This window comes from Ambystoma mexicanum, chromosome 5q, assembly GCF_040938575.1.
Source record: "Ambystoma mexicanum isolate Mex_15411 chromosome 5q, UKY_AmexF1_1, whole genome shotgun sequence".
Classification (NCBI taxonomy): domain Eukaryota; kingdom Metazoa; phylum Chordata; class Amphibia; order Caudata; family Ambystomatidae; genus Ambystoma; species Ambystoma mexicanum.
Window position 1 is genome coordinate 182,184,106 of NC_090933.1, and position 14,824 is coordinate 182,198,929.

A 14,824-nucleotide genomic window follows, 5' to 3' on the forward strand; every position below is an offset into this window, starting at 1 on the left:
AGCAATACAACAAAACAATTGTGAGTATCTTAAAGAAGTTTGTGGCAGCCTCTGGACCCAGTTGGGATATCCGATTACGCTTGTCCTGATGGCTATTAGGTCTACACAATCTTCTTCAACAAAGATAACTCCATTTGAGCTCATGACTGGACAAAAAATGGTGTTACCTTAGCATCTGCTTTACAGAACTCAAGAGCAGACCCTGATAAATGTGTTCACTACTCAGGAGTACATTGACAATTTAAGGAAGCACCTCTGGCATGCTTTTGCTAATGCTCAGCGCAATTTAGAAAAGACCTATTATGACCTAAAGACCACCAAGAAAGAGTATGAAGAAGGGGACAAGGTTTACCTGTACAATTTTCAGAGAAATCAGGCCAAGGAGTGGACATTTCTTCCATCTTGGCGTGGTGCTTTTGAAATTGTAGATAAAATATCACCTGTTGCCTACAAGATCTGCATCCCAAAAGGAGAACAGACAGAAGAAAAACGGGCCAACATCAATCAGTTGAAAAGCTGTCATCCCAGACACGCTTTGCGGCTGATTGAGGAGCCAAATGAAAGTCAAGCAGAGGAACCATCTGAAGAATGAAAAGGAAGGACGGAAACTAAGATATAAATATATATAAACAGGGAGTAATGTACTTAGTGCTCATTGTAAAGAGAAAGAAAGTAAATAAATAAGGTTTTGTGAAATGGTGAACATGCCGTGTAGTATACTTGTATGCTGTTGTTGTTTTTGTCAAGTCTGTGTAAATCTTCCGGGGTAATATGTGTGTAAAAAGTACTGAACCGCTTTTTCTTTCTATTTGTTAGAAATTAACTCCATTCAATTCCAGCCTGGAGACAAGAGGGAAGTCTGGGTAGGACTCTAGGCACCCCAGAAGGAAAGAATAAAGCGGGATGGAAGGGGAGGCTGGAGTGCCCACTCCCTGATGAAGGAAGAAAGGGGGGCCGTGATACACCTCCCATCCTAGAGATGGAAGGGGGGACTGGAGTACCCACTCCCTAATGAAGGAAATTGAGCCAGACAGGCTCCAACAAAAACAAAAATATAAGAAAAAGAAAAGGGGGCATCAGATGAAACCCCACTATGCCCTGGTCTTCCACGCCAAAGAATACTGGAAGAACAGTAGGGAGCATGTGGGGTATAACAAAGGCCCCAAACTAGAGGAACTGAAGGGCCAAGTGAAAAATGCCTACCTGTCATTACCAAAGGAAATGTTGCATTATAATTCACAAAGGAAGAAGAAAGTCAAAGGTCCCTTTCACATGAAAAACAGGATTTGTAAATACTGACATAAAAATGGCTTTGCATGTGTGTTTGCAAGTGAAAGCAAGACATGAGAAAAATGTCGCCTTGCCAATATAAAAATGACAGGGAAAAGACATGGTGTGTGTGTGTGTGTTGACAAAATGTAAGGTAGATTATGCTTCAGATGCAAAATACCAGCAAACCATTTGATAAGAAAAGCCTGCTTGGTTGCTATGAAAAGTTCCTCTAGGTGTTATGGGTATCAACTGTGATGGGTACTACCCCGGTTATTTAAGATACGTATCAATCACTTCCTTGAATTTCACATAGGTATAAATAGCGAAATCCTACCTGTTCTTCTATAATGCCTTCAGTAGGTAAGAGCGATTCACCCAGTGCTCTCTCACAGTGTGGAAGGGTGTCGACACTCTGTGAAAAAGCCGGAGAAACCCTCAAGGGGAAGAAAACCCAGAGATGGTGGTGAAGAAGAGTCGGATGCGGACTGTCTCTCGTGGGCTTCTCACGGAGTGTGTAGTTCTCAGTCACTAGAAGTCTTGTAGCTATAACGAGAAGCAACAGTTAGCAATGGGAACAGAAACCAAATAAAGGATAGGGGGAAATAAAGTGGGAGACTCTACCCTGGAAGACTAGTCGAAGTCAGAGCAGGGTTTGCTCGATGTCCAACGGAAGAAATGAAAAAGGAAATAACTGCTCGGGAAATGGATCCGCGTCCGAGAAGAAGGGTTGGCTGGGTATTGTAGTTCGGTATTGCCTCGACCTAGCGAGTGCTAGGCGAACGGGATCTGGAGGTTGGGCAGGATCACATAGTTCATGGGAGAGTGAGGAGAGATTCATTATCTCGCGGGATGAAACCGGAGTGCAGACTCTGCTGACAGAAGCAACGCGACACCGTCCTGTGTTGAGAGCCGGAAATACTTTCTCTTCGAGGATGGGTGGAGTCAGTTCTCTGGTCTCCCGAGCCACTGGACCAACCCCCTGTGAAACAGTGGCCATCTTGGGAGTAGGAAATTGGAGATTAGCAACGTGACGCCAGCGGCGCCATAGAGAAAAGCGCCGGATAATACCGTGCTGATGAAGAAATGTAACACTAAACCTATTTAGGCAGACTTTGCGGGTGTCTTTCTGCAAGGGAAATCCAGAGATGGCTAAAACAAAAATGTAATCCAAGTGCAGATTGGAAAAGCACATCACATTACTGGCTGAGAAATAAAATGCACCACTTTCAATGAAACTGCCACCCATCAAAAGGTGGTGCACTGTGACAATTCAGACTAACTTTTCAGCAGGAAACCGAACAGCAGATAATTAAAAGTGTATTGTGTTAATGACTGAAAGAAACATCCCCATACTTTCAGCGAAAAATAAAAGTGGACCCTGAAAACACACCGTATGTCAAGGAATCAAGGCTGATGTTAGAAAATGCAATATGTGAGTCCATTTCAGCCCAGGACAAATGGTGGGGCTGTGGACAAAATTCACAAAGCCCTCCCCCACTGAAAGCCTGGTTGACATCCCAACTGTTTACAACTGCGATAAAATGTGTACAGCTAAGAGGTGTTGAAAACAGACTTTCCCTAGACCTACTGTCTCTGAGGTCAGTTCTGAGCAGGCCAAATGCCCGGGCTGGTGCATGACCAAAGTAGGGGAGAGGTGTGAACACAGGGGCTATAATTAAGGCTGAACTCCGGAGAAAAATACAGGAAAATAGAAGCTTTTCAGATAAGAGGACAGGATTCCAGATATCTGCAGTGGAGGATCTCTGTGTAGCAAATGCATTCCCCATTTGTGATCTGCACCCTACACCTCAAACAACAAAGAGACTAATCTAACAGGCTGGCCCAGACAAACAAATATCTTGGAGGAAGGGAACCTCATATTTGCACATATGAAGATTCCCTTTGTTTAAATGGACTGTCACAATTGTGGCTTTCCCTCAGAAACTACAAATCACACTGTATACATGTATGTTTCATTTTGTAGATAATTTCAAGGCGATTTTGGTGATATCAAATTCCTCCATCTGCGACATGGGAATTGTAAGGGCAAGCTAACGTGTGTTCCTTAGCTACTTTTTTAAAATTTCTTTTTACTATTTTTTTTAAAATAAACATAGTGCTAGAACAATACATTATCCAACAATCGTTACTTCACATGTTTCTGACATTGTGACTGTTATCGCCCTCCCTTTTATGTCCTTCTCATTATCATGTAATCCGCTCCAGTGTCCATGTTGCACAAACCATCCCGTGCTGTTCCATTGGGGGGGCTCAGTCTTTATGACCCATCACTCAACAAGAAACCTTAAACCCTAACCCCCCCTTCCGAAATCCCCCCATGCCCAACTTTCTCATCCCTGGTGTACCCCAAACTCCCCCCTCCCAACCCTGAGTGCCACATTTTTCAATTGCTTCCCGTAGTTCCCCTTCACCTCTTCATTCTTTGGCGATTAAGGGAACCCCCCCTCCCTCTGACCAGGCCCGCTCCACCTCCTCTCCTCTAACCCCTTCAACCACTTGTTTGTTTAGGGGGTTTTAGATCCTGAGTGGAGGCCAGCTCGTTCAGCATCTGCCCCAATCTACCACCAGAGTTTTCTCTCCTTCCGGATCTCTGTTTATTTAGATATTCTACTTCGACCAAGCCCCATCTGTGTATCTCATGTAACCATTGTTTCACTGATGGACCTGTTGGCTTCTTCCATTCTATCGCAATCCACCGCTATGCCAGGGTCAGCAGGAATCACAACATTTTATTTCTGTTTTTGTTTCTCTTTACTCCCGGCAGAAGTCCCCACAGGCACACCTTGTGGGTGCATTCATAGCTACTCCCCAGCAGGGTATTCACTCTATCCACGACTTCTTCCCAGTATTTAGCTATCATCGGGCACCCCCATTACATATGCCAGAACCCAGCGTGATCCCCCTGCATCGTGTACATGTGTGTGGTACCGTATGATTCATCGCATGCAGCTTTTCCGGCATCAGATATACTCTGTGTAGGTAATAGAATTGAGTGAGCTGGAATTGTGCATTCCTAGATGTCTTTTTAACTTTACCACCACCTTCCCCTAATTCCAATAGCATCTGCATCAATGGATGCTCCTCTGGCTCCCCGGGATACCGTCCAAATTGCTGCCACCCGTCTCACCACCTTGGTGTACGTGAGGAAGTGCCCACTTGTCACCTGATACATTTGCCTCCATTCCTCGAACGTCAGCAATTTGCCATCTCTGAAGAGATCCCCCAATGTAGTGCGTTGTCTTTCCTTCAGTGTTTTGAGACCCACGCTTTGTAGTGCCATCCTGATGGTGGTGTCAGACCCGATTGGCAATCCCCTACTATATAGCTCTTTGGCCTACAGTTTCCCCCATACTGTTCGTATCACTTTAAAAATCACTGTGTCCCCTTTATCACCCATGGCCCCCCACAGTAGCTCCACTCCCTGTCTCTCTGGCGGAATCCCCCCAGCAGTCCTGTCAGCTCCCCTCCCGGCCCAGTTCGCCAGCATGCCACAGCCTGTAGTTGTGCCGCCATAAAATATAGTTTGAAGTCTGGCATGTTCAGATCTCCTTCCTCTCGCCTGTGATGCAGCATCTGCATGGCCACCCTGGTACGCCCCGTATGCCATAGCAGTTCCCCCAGCATTTTGTCCAACATCTTGAAGAATACCCTCTTAGCTGCATACAGGATATTTGTGAAATAAAACAAAAGACGCGGGAGGACCACAATTTTTCAGAGTGCAATTCTTCCCATCAGAGATAGTGGTAGTTTTTTCCAAAATTGTATTGCATCCCCTATCCGTGAAAGCGCCCCTCCCGTGTTGTGCACAAACGTTTCCTCCACGTCATAGTAAATTTGAAACCCCAGGTATTTGAAAGATTCCCACCCCCACTCGAGATGCCCTCCCCCACTCCGTGCCCTGAGGCCCGCCAATGGGTATATCAAAGATTTTTCACTATTAACCTGAAACCCCGATAATTTGCGAACATTTCCCAGCACCTCCAATATCACTGGGATGTTTTCCAGTGGGTTGTTCACATACAACAACACATCGTCCGTGTAGAGCGAGAAGCTGTGTAGCACTCCCCCCACCTGGATACCCGTTTTCTATAATGTATGTCCTAAAGTATCTTGTCAATGGTTCCAGCACTACGGCGAACACAATGGGGGAAACCGGACACCCCTGATGCGTTCCTCGCTCTAAACACCATCCATGCGTGACCCAACCCCCTGTTTTTACCCTAGCCGTGGGGGTATTGTACAGCAGTCGCAGCCACCTCCGTATTCCCTCACCAAGCCCGCAGGCCTCCAATACCCTGAATAGCCATGGCCATTCCAGTGAATCGAAGTCTTTTACTGCGTCTATTGCTACCAGAGCCATTATCCTCTGTGAATCCTTGACTAGGTCCATAACGTGATGCAATCTACGTAGATTCATGCCCCTATCTCGTCCCCCTACGAACCCACATTAGTATGGATGTATTAAGCCAGGAGCCACTCTTGCCAGTCTAGACACCAGTACCTTCCCCAAAATCTTTGCATCCACGTTCAATAATGAAATGGGCCTGTAGGAGGCAAATAGCTGCGGGTCTCCCCCTTTTCTCAGAAATACCATGATCATTGCCTCCCTCCTTGACTCCAGCATCGAGCCCTTCTGAAGTGCATGATCATAGACTTGCTTCAACTGAGGGACCAAGACGTCTGCAAACGTCCTGTTAAAATACCACCGGGAAGCCATCGCTATCCGGCGCCTTGTTAGCCTGCGTTGTCTTTATTGTCCCCAATATTGCCCCATCCTCTATCTTCTCCATCTAGCTTGGGCATTTGTACCAGGTCCAGTAAGTTTAGGGCCTCTTGGTCCCAATAAGTCCCTTCTGTTGAGTACAGTTGCTTATAATACTTCTGGATACCCCATTTATTGCCTGTTGTGATGATACCAGGTTTCCCGTCGGGTCCTGTATCTGGGAAATCGCCCCCCCCCCTGGAATTTCTTGCTTTATCAGCCATGCTAAAAGCTGCCCTGCCTTGTCGCCTTCCCCATGGATTCTTGCTGTGTACCGCCCCTTGTCAAATTGCTCTAGTGAGTCCAGGGCCTTCCTGTGGGAACTCAGTTTTCCCGCCAATGTTTCCCCTGATTGCTGCCCCACCTCCAAACTGATTTCTAGCTGCAGTATTTCACCTTCTAGTCTCTTTATACTGTTGTCCAGTGTTCGCGTGACCCCTGTCATCAGAGACATACACACTCCCCTCAGCGTCACCTTGAATGTCTCCCACTGTGTTTCCACATCGCTCACCGACCCCTCGTTGATTTAAAAAAAGGAAGAAATTGCCTCCCTCAGGGTCTGTGTATTGGCCACATCTCCTAAAAGTCCCTGCCTCATTTGCCATAGTCTTATATCGGACCGATTGCACGCACCCTCCAACCCGGTGACCAGTGGAGAGTGATCAGATAGAGCTCTCTCTAAATACTGTGGGTCATGGAATCGGTGGAAGCTCTCTGTTCCCACGAATATATAGTCCAATCTGGAAAACGACCCGTGCGCCCCAGAGTGGAAGGAGTAACTTCTCTCCAGTCCATGTGTTTCCCTCCAGAGCTCCACTTAGTAAATGTTTTCCACCACTAGTCGCAGTGGCTCCTGTGCCAGTGGTTTTGTCAAGCCCCCTTTCCCTGTGCGGTCTAATTCTGGGTCTAGGACACAATTAAAATCCCCCTATATATATAACCCCATGCGTTGGCCGCCTATCAGTTCCATTACTGAGGTGAAATAGGTCTTGTCATCCACATTCGGAGCGTAGGAGTTCACCACACAGATGTCCTGTCCCTCCCACTGACCCACCAGGGCTATCGTCCTACCTTCCGTGTCTCCCATCATTCGTTCCACCTCTATAGGGACACTCAGGGCCACCCAGATCAACACTCCCCTCACGTATGTGGAGTACGAGGATCCAAACACTTTGCCTCCCCATTTTGTCTCCAGCCCCTTCAAATCTCTTCCCTGTAAGTGGGTCTCCTGCAGTAGCGCCAGTTGTAACCCTTGCTGCTTCAGGTATTGCCCCACTGTGACCCTCTTCCCTTTGCTTCCCAGCTCCCGCACATTCCATGTGCCTATTTTAAGGTGGTTCCCACCCTCGCACGTGTGCATATCAGTTTCTCCTGGGTCCACTACGGTCCTGAAGCTGTCCTTCTCGGCACGCTTCCCCTTTATTCACTTGATCGCTTCCCCCCAACAAACAACTATCCCCAACTCGCCCTTCCCTCAACTCCTGCGTCTCAACTTATCATCATGTCTAATGATGGTACAAAAAATGGAGTGTCTAGATTATATAGGTTAATACAGTCCCATCTTCCCCCTCACAATTCCCTTAAAGAAGTATGGGAAAGGAACATGGTAACCACAATTGGGGACGACAAATGGAGCTAATACGGCCAACTAACTAAATCAGTTTCTTTGATTGCTGATTTGCCGCTGATTCAATTTAAGGTCCTGAACCAATTGCATGACACCCCTGCCAGAATGGCTAAATTCGTGCCAAACTGCACTGGCAAATGCCTAAAGTGTGGAGCACACAAGCGGACGCCTTCCATATGTACTGCTTGTGCCCCCTGATTATGGCATTCTGGGGTAAGGTCTCTGAGGCTATAGAAGAAATAATACACATTCCATCCTCACTTGCTCCACTCAAGTACCTGTTTCGGGATATTGGCAAGACTTCTGAGACCACAAGGAGGTTGTTCAATGTTGCGTGTACTGTTACGAAGAAATGCATATTAAAAGGTTAGAAATCTGAGAATGCACCCAGCCTTGACGACTGGTTATACAAATTGACATATGTTAATGAACGTGAAGAGCAATTTGTACTTTCTGTATCCCTGACATGCCGCCCTAAGGCCATTTGGGCTCCATTCAGGATATATTTTTGTGAAACTAATTCTGACCTAGATAGCACCTGAACTCAAGCTGGTACTCATTTGAAGATGTTATTGATGTTGATTAATCATGGAAGTGTTGTACACTGTATGTTTATGATTGTGTAAAATGTGGCTTGAGATATGACCATTGAATAAATAAAGTTAAAAAAAAAAGAAAAAGAAATGTAGGGTTAAATTGAATCGGTAGAGTTCAAGCTGTTATCCATCTGGATGAGATGTTGTTACTGTTCCTGGTTCCATTTATGATTGTGTGGAGGTGTCAGTGGCTTATGTGTGATAGGTAAAAACAGTTGGGGAGACTCACCCGGGTTCCGATCTCAAAGGTGTTCTTGAATTAAGTGTTTTGCACAGGCCTACTGCACGTGTCAGTGGATCTGACTGGAATGGGTCAGTTTGTATTTTGTCCTCTTTGTGAGGGTGGTGATCTGATCAATTGTTTTGTCCAGATTTTTTATGGCTTTCATGTTGTTCAAATTTGAGTGTTCCATCCCATGGGAGTTACAGGACCATTTTGGTTCATCTGCGTGTTTCTGGTGAGTCTTATGGCTGCAACCTGTCATGGATAGAGGCTGAAGATTTTGCCCAGACCGGCCTTTAGAGGGTGTCATGTTAGTCTGCTTCAATCTAGTATACAGCCCGGTTTTGAGAGATTTTTTGCAGACTAAGTGATGGTCATTTGTGAGGTTCGCCTGAGCACTGAGTTCCGCAAGTTGCTTAATAGGGAAGAGAAGGAAGATCTTGAAGGTACTCAATTTATCAACTTCTGAAGGATGAAGGGCCAAGTCAGCTCTGCCAGATTTCAAATGTGCGACTTTAGGTTGTACACAGATGTCGGAGGCGAATACTTAATTTGTCTGAAATCATGTAGCCAGGTATACTTAGTTTTTATTATTATTATCAGGTTATTTATTGAGTGCAGTAATTGGCGAGGGAAGCAGATCACAAAGGAGCAATACAAGGGAGTGGGGAGCTAACAACCAGAGAGTGAGAGGGGGGCAACTGGCAAGAAGGGATCTACAAGAAACCAGGGGAGGAAACAGAGGGTAGCAGATTGCCCAGTCGCAGGTTCGGAGGGGAGTGGAGGGAGTGCAGCCCGAAGTGTCAGGGAGGAGCCATTCTTTTAAGTGGAGGGTATTGTGCTGCCCATGCGATCTCTGCATTGCAGTCTTCACAGTGAAGGCATAATTCAAGCATACACATTTATGAGGCTAAGTCTTGGGTGCAAGTGGGTTAGCTGCCTGAAAAAAAGTTGCCATATGTTGAAATTAGAATAGAGATGGGTGAGGTGATTGAGGTCAGTGGCAGCAGAGGGAGGGCAAGAAGGCTCTGGTATTAGGTGTAGTTTGCAATTTCTGCACTTCTGCTGCATGAGAGAAACTTTCACTTCTACTGTGCATGCACTTATTCATCCTGTTCTGCATTTCGCTTCATTTTTTCAGTTGCGAGCAGGGGGAAGGGGGAGTTCATGCAGTAATCCTGCCTATGAAGCAATGAATATTACCTTTTGTTAAGTTTCTAGTTGTGTGTCAGTGGGGGGTGCAGTCAACTAGAGGGGTGACAAAATGACAAAATGACATGTCACTGAGACACCTCTTTTCAGACCCTTTTTAATCCTGTAAAAATCCTAACACTCTGGAGGAATGGCTATGGGGCACGAGACTAACCCGCTGCCGTTTCCTTACACATTATGTAGTATGCAGAAAGAAAGCGCTTGATTTGTGCCATTACTTGCTCAGATGTCCTTGCTTTCAGCCGACTTCATTCGGTATTCTTGACCAGCAATTGTAGTTTTCATTTCAGACTACAAACCCAGGTTTATAGTAACCAAAAACCTATTAAAGGACCAGAGCACAGATTCCCGTTTTACGAAACGCCTGCCATCCAAAAGGCTTAGACAAAAATGTGCACTGTTGACATTGGTAGATGTTTGGCCAGCACTTAAGGGGTCAGAAAAAGGATATACCTTTTACTCACATGTCCACCGGTTCTTTTCACACATTGATTATGCTTGGGTCTCAAAGTCCCTCTTAGGTAAAGTAACCCAAATTACTTGTCAGGCAATTACACTCTTGGACAACGCACCTCTCATCATAGACCTGGATGTAGATGGGGGAGACGGGGGACTCAGAGACTATAGGGTTGGCGATTTCCGTCCAAAATGATGGCGGACTCAGTACTGAGATGGAAAATTGAAGGGAAGTTTGAGGAGTTTTTTAAAGTTTAACCCAATACAAAGAATTCAGCTAATGTGACATGGGATGCTTTTAAAGCAACTCTTCGCAGAGTATTAATAGCAGAAGCAGCTATTAGACATAAACAAAAAATCACACCAGTGTTAGAAGTGGAGGACGAGTTGGAACGGGTGATGGGGAGAATGGCAACGCATATGGGTCCAGCTGTCCAAAAATGCATACAGAACAGTAAAGGGTAAGCTAAATCTACTTCAGGCAAAAAGTGCAGAAAAGTCCTTACTATATCTTAAGCAAACATATTATGTCAAAGCCAATAGGGCAGACCGTTTATTAGCAGACAATTACGTCAAAGAACAGCATCACAAATTATTCAGATGATTCAGGCATGAAAGCTATGGAAACTTCGCAAATTGTCTCACAGTTCCATATATTCTACTCTGATCACTCAGCACAGGTTGCATAATTGGAGACGATTGACCTCCTCCATATAGTTCCGGGGGAGGCGGACCGTCTTGAACTAGATATCAGCCAGGAAGAAGTGTTAAGAGTTATAAATGCTCTTCCCTCGAATAAATCACCAGGCCCAGATGGTTATCCAGCCCTATTCTATAAGACCTATTGGAAAGGTGTTAAGGCCTTAACTCACTAGCCTATATAATTCATTTAAACAATCAGGTTGCATATCCGCTACTATGGAAGAGGCTAAGATTGTGCTATTTCCAAAGCAAGGCAAAGATCCTAGTAGATGTGGATCATATCGCCCCATAGCCCTCATAAATTTGGACGCTAAAACTTGTACTAAAATATTAGCCAATATGAAGGAAGATGTGCTTCCCACAGTTATACATCCAGACCAATCAGGCTTTATAAAACACTGTAAAACACATGACAACATTAGGCGCAACTGCCACATTTTAGAAAAAGTAGAAAAAAAAGATATCTCAGCAGCCCTGCTTTCACTTGATGCGGAAAAGGCCTTTGACCGTGTTGATTGGTCTTTCCTCCTTCTGGTTCTGGTGAAAATGAGCTTTGACCTGAAGTTTATAGATCAAATCTGGGCAAACTATAGACAACCGTCAGTGAGATTGCAGATAAATAGCCAACTCTCGCCTGCCATATATCTTCAACACGGGGCCAAACACGGTTGCCCCTTGTCAACATTGTTATACGCTATATGTCTCGAACCATTCCTCGCCAGGTTCAGACAGACGGAGGCCATTCAAGGGATTGATTTTGGAGGGGTATCACATAAAATAATGGCATATGCAGACGGCATGTTGCTTTTTGTAGCTGATCCGATAAACACTTTGCAGGTAGTGGAATGCGAGCTGGGAGGTATGGCATTGTAGCGGATCTGAAAATAAACCATACAAAATCCGAAATCTTGAATCTCTCCCTTCCACCTAAAGCAGTGCAATCCCTGAGACTGCATACACAATTTGGATGTGCGCAAGAAGGAATTACACTCTTGGATGTTACTATAACTCCTACGATTGCCGGGACATATCAAGCAAATTACCACTTATTGCTGAAAGAAATAATGAGACAATTAGTCAAATTGGGTCAGCTGACAGTTTCCTGGTTAGGTCAAATTAACTAGATAAAAATGGGTATCCTCCCTAAAATTCTTTAATTCTTTCAGGCATTCCCAATCCAGGCACCAGCTCCCTTTTAAAAAAAAAATATATAGAGCAGTATCTGCTTTTGTATGGGAAACAGATACCGGAAAGCGGTGGGTCCAGATGGAACACGCAATAGGACGCCCACAGCTTGGGGACACTTTATGGCTCCCTAAGGGTGATCACTCCCCCAACATTCATAAGAGCAAGATCACCAGCTTAGTGGAAGAGGTGTGGGATATAGCAGTTAAGCAATACCAATTCACAACTTTTCCATCACCATTTACGCCCTTGTTTTCTAATCCGAGGTTCACTCCGGGCCTTGATCCACAAGCATTTAGTAAATGGAAGCAGACAGGCTGCACAAAGCTAGGAGATCTCTTTGAAGGCAAAGATCCTAAACCTTTCACCCAATGTAAATATCAACTACGGTTAAATGAATCTGCACGCTTCCAATATTTTCAAGTACGGCACTGGATATTAGCTCCCCCGACCAAACACGCAGCAATTAGGGAGCTAACAATGTTCGAAAATTCACTATCTCTAATCCAGGGAATAAGGCTCTTATTTCAAACCTATACAAAATAATATCTGAAGCTCCCCCAAATACCTCACCACATTGCACACAACGCTGGCATCTAACACTGGGTGAACAGATACTGCAAACAGAATGGTAGGCGCTCTGGAAAGATATCCACAGATTGCTTGTTCAATCCAAATAAGAGAGTTTTGTACGAGTTGTTAGCTCAATGGCACTATACTCCAGTTCGTTTACATAAAATTAAATCGGCTATTTCAGACCAATGCTGGAGAGAGTCTGGTTCACTTGGGGATTGGGAGCATATATGGAGGTGTTGCCCTGTCTTGAAGAGTTATTGGGTTGAGATTAATAGATGTATGTATAAAATGTTTGGTTTGGTAAGACCCAGCACTCTTAAGTCAAGCGTGTTGTTAATCCTGGAGGTGACTTTGAGACGAGCTCCTAAACTGAAATGTACAGCTTTTGTTATATTGCAACTTGCAGCCCTTTTAGTTATAGCGCAAAAATGGAAATCTAAAGTCCTCCGTCGCTCATCGAATGGTCCTTCTAAGTCTGGAACTTTGTTGCTCTCGAATGGATCACTTATTCTATACAGTGGGATCAAGCAAAATATGCACAAGACTGGGCTGAGATGCTAAACATTCTGCAGCAGGACTAAATATCAGATACTGCCCTCAACACTTTCAGATTCTTGGCATTAAGTGACTTTATGAACAATGCAATATGTACCAGGCATTGGGATAAGGGCATGGGGGTGGGAACTCAGGGTTCATAAATGTTTATTAAACGAAATGCCAATAAAAAATGTTTAAAAAAAAAGAAGAATGTTTAACTTTGGACAAGTATTTTTGTTGTTTCTATGACGTTGTAAGCTGCACATTTAAACATAGTTTGTCCAGCATGGGGGAAGCTCGCTTTTAACATAGATAGCCTCTATCCCGCCGATATTTATGGACCATGTAGGTCCTGTGGTGTCCACTTCAGCCCAGAAGAAAGAACATGCTCAGAAAGCAAAGGTACTCCAAACCACCAAATGACTGCTGGTCGAAGGAGTACCTTTAAGACTCCTGAAAGTGTTCTTTGCCAGAGTGGGTGGCAGAATGCACCAATTTGGGGGGTAAAGCAACAATTAGGGGTGTGATTCCCCCACATTGCCTCCACCTGGGGATAGCTATGCATGGAATCTGCATTTTCCACACACTGCCATAATGGTACACTACCTGCTTGTTAGGGAGATCTTCTTTAAGCCTCATGGAAGGGTTTTTAGGTATCTCTTCCTGACTTAAGGGTACCGGTAATTCCTTCAAACTATTGTGACGAATACATGGAATTTGTCCCTTCTCCACAAGAGGGAGCTAACCACTGTTAGGACAAGGGAGATGAGTCTGCTACGCTTAACACCCGCCGCAGGACAGTGCAAGTGGGATCTCAATCGGGTGGACCCACCTTAGGGGACAAGGTATCCCAAAGAAGGGTTTATCTCTAATTCCCTCTAACACAGAATCACAAGTGTTTTTTGGTCATATGGAATTTGAGCTGGGCAGTAATGTGCAGGGCCATTTAAAGAATGTGGCTTGGTTTCTGACCTGTTGTTGTTGCCCCCTTGCCTGATAAGCAGAACCAATCGATTCTATCATCTTGTTTCAGGGAGGAAGATAACGGTCCCGGGATACCTACACCAGAGGAGAGAGCCAGCCTGAGGGTGAAACAGAATCCTCTGCTGGAGCACAGAGAATGGGACGTCTCAATTCCAGGAGGAGCCTGCAGGAAGGACCATGCAGAGATTGCGGTCAGTGGAGAAAAACCAGAGGCCGCCTAACACTGTCAAGTCCAGGAAGGTAAAGAGCCAGAGGAGCGCAGAGCCACCTAACCGAGAGAGAGAAGCAAGTCGTCACCGGAGTGGCATACCAGCATCTAGTCATGATGATGCCAAGGTCATGTTGGTCACAGGCAGGAGGAACCGAACAAAGAGACCCCACTACATAGATGTCGGAGTCACAGTTCCACAGCAATTGGAGAAGTCGCCTTCCCAGAGGCGCATCGTCACAGGAGAACAGGAACACAGCGGATCAGAAGAAGCGGCAGGAGGTTGGTGTGGCACCAAAGTAGCCTATGAGTGGCAGATCCAGAGAATAACTCACGATTGGGGGGTGAATGTAACCGTAGAATCAGACAGCCTGAGAGGCCAGACAGCCCAAGCAGGGCTGACCAGAGAGTACCCTAGGAGAGATTGAATGCAACTGGAGAGTCAGACAGCCTGAGAGCCCAT